Source organism: Eleutherodactylus coqui, chromosome 13 (assembly GCF_035609145.1).
Source record: "Eleutherodactylus coqui strain aEleCoq1 chromosome 13, aEleCoq1.hap1, whole genome shotgun sequence".
NCBI lineage: Eukaryota > Metazoa > Chordata > Amphibia > Anura > Eleutherodactylidae > Eleutherodactylus > Eleutherodactylus coqui.
In genome coordinates, this window is record NC_089849.1 from 1,533,137 (window position 1) to 1,539,136 (window position 6,000).

Sequence of the window (6,000 nt, forward strand, 5' to 3'; positions counted from 1 at the left end):
AACATTACAGGTATATATATATATAACATACACCAACAGAAAAAACATACAAAGACACCCCTCCACCTGCCAAACATGCAACTGGATCCGGAGCTTGCAGAACGGGCCCCCAGCAATAATGTACAGGTGTGCAAGCATGTATACGGCCATTCACCAGCGCCGGCATCAGCCAATCTTCCCAGTGGATGTAGAGTTCTCACGGCGGTGATAGGGGCTGTCTGACTGTGTCAGCTGCTTCTCATGTGATCTTAGGTCTCGCGCATGCGCAATGTAGATGGTTATAGCTGTATGAATATGCAGTCCTTTCCCGATATATATTGATACACGCTACATCTACTGGGAAGATATTATACGCATGTAAGATAAGGTGGTGTTGTGCGAAACCTCACAAGGTTTTGAGTTTTTACGCATGCGCAGTGGTTCCTTTGATGTGAACACTGGCATTGCTCTGATTGGCTGATGCCGGCGATGCGCTTTGGACACATGGAGACACTGGTGAATGGCTGTATACATGCTTGCACAGCTGTACATTATTGCTGGGGGCCCGTTCTGCAAGCTCCAGATCCAGTTGCATGTTTGGCAGGTGGAGGGGTGTCTTTGTATGTTTTTTCTGTTGGTGTATGTTATATATAAATACCTGTAATGTTAACATGTGCTGCATGCTTGAAAAAGACCCAATCTGGGTCGAAACGTCGCAGCTTTTTTTTGCTGAGGAATAAAGGATACATTGAACTTGTAAGAAGCCTCCGAGTGCTGGTCTACCCATTGGATTGGCTGAAGTCACGCCGTGTGTCTCCTGTCCCATCTTGTATGTAACCTGAGCCCCGTGTCTCCTGTCCCGTCATGTATGTAACGTGACCCACCCTATGTGTATCTACTGTCTCATCAAGTATGTAACGTGACCCACCCACCAACCTATGTATGTCTACTGTGTTGTCATGTATGTAACCTGGCCCCCGTGTGTCTCCTGTCCCGTCATGTATGTAACGTGACCTGTGTGTCTACTGTCTTGTCATGTATGTAACGTGACCCCCCCGTGTACTGTCTCATCAAGTATGTAACGGGACCCACCCATCACCCTATGTGTGTCTACTGTTTTGTCATGTATGTAACGTGACCCGTGTGTCTTGTCTTGTCATGTATGTGACGTGATCCCCGTCCCATCCCTGCGTGTCTACTCTCTTGTCATGTATGTAACATGACCCCTGTGTGTCACCTGTCTATTTTGGAGTGTTGAATTATGCTTTGACAGGTTGCTGCATCTTCCTCTTACTGCCTGAGGAACACATCTCTCTCATCTTGCGTGCTCTTCAGGTGTGCACTAAGGCCGAGCCTCCGGCGTGTCTCTCCTTGCAGCATTCTCTGAGACTCTTGGATCTGCAATTCCATTTCCATTTGCCACAGTCTTTTACTTCTTTCCACTTTTACTGTCTGCAGTCCCAGCGGACATTTGGTTGCTACTAGCAACTAGCTGAGTTTCACAGGAAACTACACTGGCAACCCCCCTCTAGCTTGCCTTCACTTCTAGTGCTCCATGCATTCTTTCCATTATTTCTCCTCTCTACCACTAGAGGCGTACCTGAGCGAACTCCCACCTGGGTGGTAGCTGAACTCCTTTAACAGCCGGGGCAGACGCTGCCCTCACTGGGGCAGATTGGGGAATCCTTCTACAAGTTCTAGGCATTCCATACACAGCATAAGACATTCCACAATCCTTCTCATGAGGCTTCTGTGTCAATAGAAAGGTTTATCTGCATAGCACTTTTATCAGTACATTTTCAGACATGTTTTCATTAGACGCTAATGCAAGCGGTGCGTCCGTCACTGCCAGGAAAACATCATGCGACGTCTGTCCGTGCGTCTCCAGCTATGTCTCTCCCAGACATCGTGCGCTCCCCATGACTTCCTCTTACCATTCTCACCATTGCACCATCAGGCTTCTTGGATCCATACGAAGCTTCTCAGGACTCTGATGGAACGCAGTTACTGTCTACAGACGTGTTCACACTGATGGACGGCGGCTTGTGTCGGAGGCGGCTGCTGATCCTGCCACAGCTGCCACTAAGCAGCTTCACGCTCTTTACAGTCCCAGCACTGACTTGCACTGGCCTTACAGTCACCTTTGTATAGCATAAGGGGGTGCAGATAACTGATAACAATCCTCTCTGCCCAGCACCATGTCAGGCCACACGGTACGTGTAGTGCACCATGCAGAGTTCACAGCCTATTAATGACGCCATAGTTCAAACCAGCGGGCTGCACTGCATACCATGGGTGACCACACTGGCACTGACCACCCGGGTTCCCCCAGCGTTAAAAGCCGCACTGCAAGTAAGGGGAAAAAAGTATATATATATACATACATGTATCAAAAATTCTCAATAATGCGAGGTATTAGTATTTTGGCCAAAATCCACAATCTCACAAGCCCCGTTAAGGCTCCTCGTTCACCTGTGAGTCCCTACACTAACATCAGTGAGAGACACATAGCAGTTGGGCTGTCTGCATGCCGAGGGATATGTTGCATTATCTGCACCCTCTGATGTGCTACAATAGTGAGCATATGGCCATTTTTTGTGTTTTCTGATGCAAGACGTGGCAGTGCCTCCAGCATGATCCAGGACTCTGCTTGCTTGGGATCAAGATCCACCAGCACCCACAATTCTCGTGTCCTCGCAGCTAACTCTGCTGGGCTGGCTATAGCACACTTGTGTGCACAACACTCCATACTGTGACACCAACACCTTCATTGCCCATAGCAACCACTCTTTCTGGCCTCCTGGCCCTTTAAATGTTTGCACTGTTTCACATTCAGCCTTCCTGGCTCTTTAACATGGCACTCTCTCTCTCTGTAGCTGCAATTCTTTGCCAGCGCATCTTCCACCATGTGTGACAACTTGGGGCTTACTCACGGGATCGCCATCATCTCCACCCAAGATGGTTTGCGCCACTCTCAGAGAGATTCTGGCCAACCGGTTTCTTCAAATATCCGGCGTCTGCCAGCTTTATTTCACACAGCAAAGGTTTTATAGCATCAACAGACTGCATATATACCGGAAGACAACATAACTTCTGGGTTTACAGTCCGCAATGTCCTTGTTGCTTTACCTCACCAGGGCATCTAGGGGGCGTCAGACTTGTGACAGACACAGTCTGGTCCATGCCGGACCTCAGGCTTGCAGCGTCTTTCCCCCTTAGTGCGGCAGGCACTAATGCTTATATCTTTCTTCCTGCCCCACCCGCAGGTGTTTTCTCTCATTAGTTATTGCCTAAATGCCTGTCTACAGCCGCCTGCAGGCCATTCTGTGCACTGCACCTCTACAGAAGAGATGAAAGTGTCAGGGAAATTTCTTGCGTACAGCACCAATCAGGCCCACCCCACTTGCCCCGCTGCCGGCGGTAAAGAAGAAAACACCACACGGAGGTCTGGTATAGTTCCTCACATGGGGACATGACTGCGCACTTTATTACAGATTACATGGGGTCTTATACCCTTTTGTCTCATCACCAGGGACGGGTGATGGGCTCATTGGCTAAAATTCACAGCATAACCATATATGGGAAGTCCGGATTTCCGGCCTGAGACACTGATGATTATATACGTAGTTGAACAGTCGTTATCTAGATACGGCGCTTCTGGGGAAACGGCCAAGTACGCGGCCTTGTGTCCAGTTCTGTATCATCTCTGAATTTCTGGAAACATCTCTCTCGGCCTTGCAAACTTTTGGAATATCTGATGTAAGGCGACGTATTAAGTTTTTCATAGAGTTAGTACATATGAGAATAAAGTTAGTATTAGAGATGAGCGAACGTACTCGTCCGAGCTTGATGCTCGTTCGAGTATTAGGGTGTTCGAGATGCTCGTTACTCGTGACGAGTACCACGCGATGTTCGGGTTACTTTCACTTTCATCTCTGAGACGTTAGCGCGCTTTTCTGGCCAATTGAAAGACAGAGAAGGCATTACAACTTCCCCCTGTGACGTTCAAGCCCTATACCACCCCCCTGCTGTGAGTGGCTGGCGAGATCAGGTGTCACCGGAGTATAAAAATCGGCCCCTCCCGCGGCTCGCCTCAGATGCATTCTGACATAGCTGAGGGAAAGTGCTATCGTGTTGGAGCTGCTATAGGGAGAGTATTAGGAGTTATTGTAGGCTTCAAGAACCCCAACGGTCCTTCTTAGGGCCACATCTGACCGTGTGCAGTAGTGTGGAGGCTGCTTTTTGCAGTGTTGCACATTTGTTTTTTTTTGGTATATCGGCTGTGCAGAGCATTGCGCCCTGCAGTAATACTCCAGGGACAGAAGTGTGGAGGCAGGGACAGAAGACATATAGATTGAATATAGGCAGTGGGCCTTTTCTAAAAAATATTGGGCAAAAAATCTATTTGGCCTGCCTGTCACTGTGCTCAGTGTTCTGGGTCTGTGTGTGCTGGGTGTAGTAGTTCTACAAAATCATACGCAGCCAGCTAAGTGTTACAGCAGGCTTGCGCCAAATTATTTTCTGGCGTTCCGTAAGCGAACTCAGCCTCCAACCACAGGCCAATAAGTGGCACATTTAATTACAGCGTTCGGTTTCTGCATTACTGGTAATACAGCATGCTGAGGGGTAGGGGTAGGCCTAGAGGACGTGGACGTGGCCGAGGACGCGGAGGCCCTAGTCCGGGTGTGGGCACAGGCCGAGCTCCTGATCCAGGTGTATCGCAGCCGACTGCTGCGGGATTAGGAGAGAGGCACGTTTCAGGCGTCCCCACATTCATCGCACATTTAATGGGTCCACGCGGTAGACCTTTATTAGAAAATGAGCAGTGTGAGCAGGTCCTGTCATGGATGGCAGAAAGTGCTTCCAGCAACCTATCGTCCACCCACAGTTATGCGCCATCCACTGCTGCAACTCAGAATCCTCTGGCTGCTGCTCCTCCTTCCTCCCAGCCTCCTCACTCCATGAAAATGAGACATTCTGAGGAGCGGGCAGACTCCCAGGAACTGTTCTCAGGCCCCTGCTCAGATTGGGCAGCAGTGGTTCCTCTCCCACCAGACGACCGACGAACAGTGGTGTGCAACCTTTGTCGCGCCAAGATCAGCCGGGGAGCCACCACCACCAGCCTCACCACCACCAGCATGCGCAGACATATGATGGCCAAGCACCCCACAAGGTGGGACGAAAGCCGTTCACCGCCTCCGGTTTGCACCGCTGCCTCTCCCCCTGTGCCCCAACCTGCCACTGAGATCCAACCCCGCTCTGAGGACACAGGCACTACCGTCTCCTGGCCTGCACCCACACCCTCATCTCTGCTGTCCTCGGCCCCATCCAGCAATGTCTGTCAGCGCAGCGTCCAGCCGTTGCTAGCGCAAGTGTTTGAGCGCAAGCGCAAGTACGCCGCCACGCACCCGCACGCTCAAGCGTTAAACGTGCACGTAGCCAAATTTATCAGCCTGGAGATGCTGCCGTATAGGGTTGTGGAAACGGAGTCCTTCAAAAGTATGATGGCGGCGGCGGCCCCGCGCTACTCGGTTCCCAGTCGCCACTATTTTTCCCGATGTGCCGTCCCAGCCCTGCACGACCACGTCTCCCGCAACATTGTACGCGCCCTCACCAACGCGGTTACTGCCAAGGTCCACTTAACAACGGACACGTGGACAAGCACAGGCGGGCAGGGCCACTATATCTCCCTGACGGCACATTGGGTGAATTTAGTGGAGGCTGGGACAGAGTCAGAGCCTGGAACCGCTCACGTCCTACCCACCCCCAGAATTGCGGGCCACAGCTCGGTGGTGGTATCTGCGGCGGTGTATGCTTCCTCCACTAAAGCACCCTCCTCCTCCTCCTCCTCCTCCAACGCAACCTCTGTCTCGCAATCAAGATGTGTCAGCAGCAGCACGTCGCAAGCAGTCGGTGTCACGCGTCGTGGCAGCACAGCGGTGGGCAAGCGTCAGCAGGCCGTGCTGAAACTACTCAGCTTAGGAGAGAAGAGGCACACGGCCCACGAACTGCTGCAGGGTC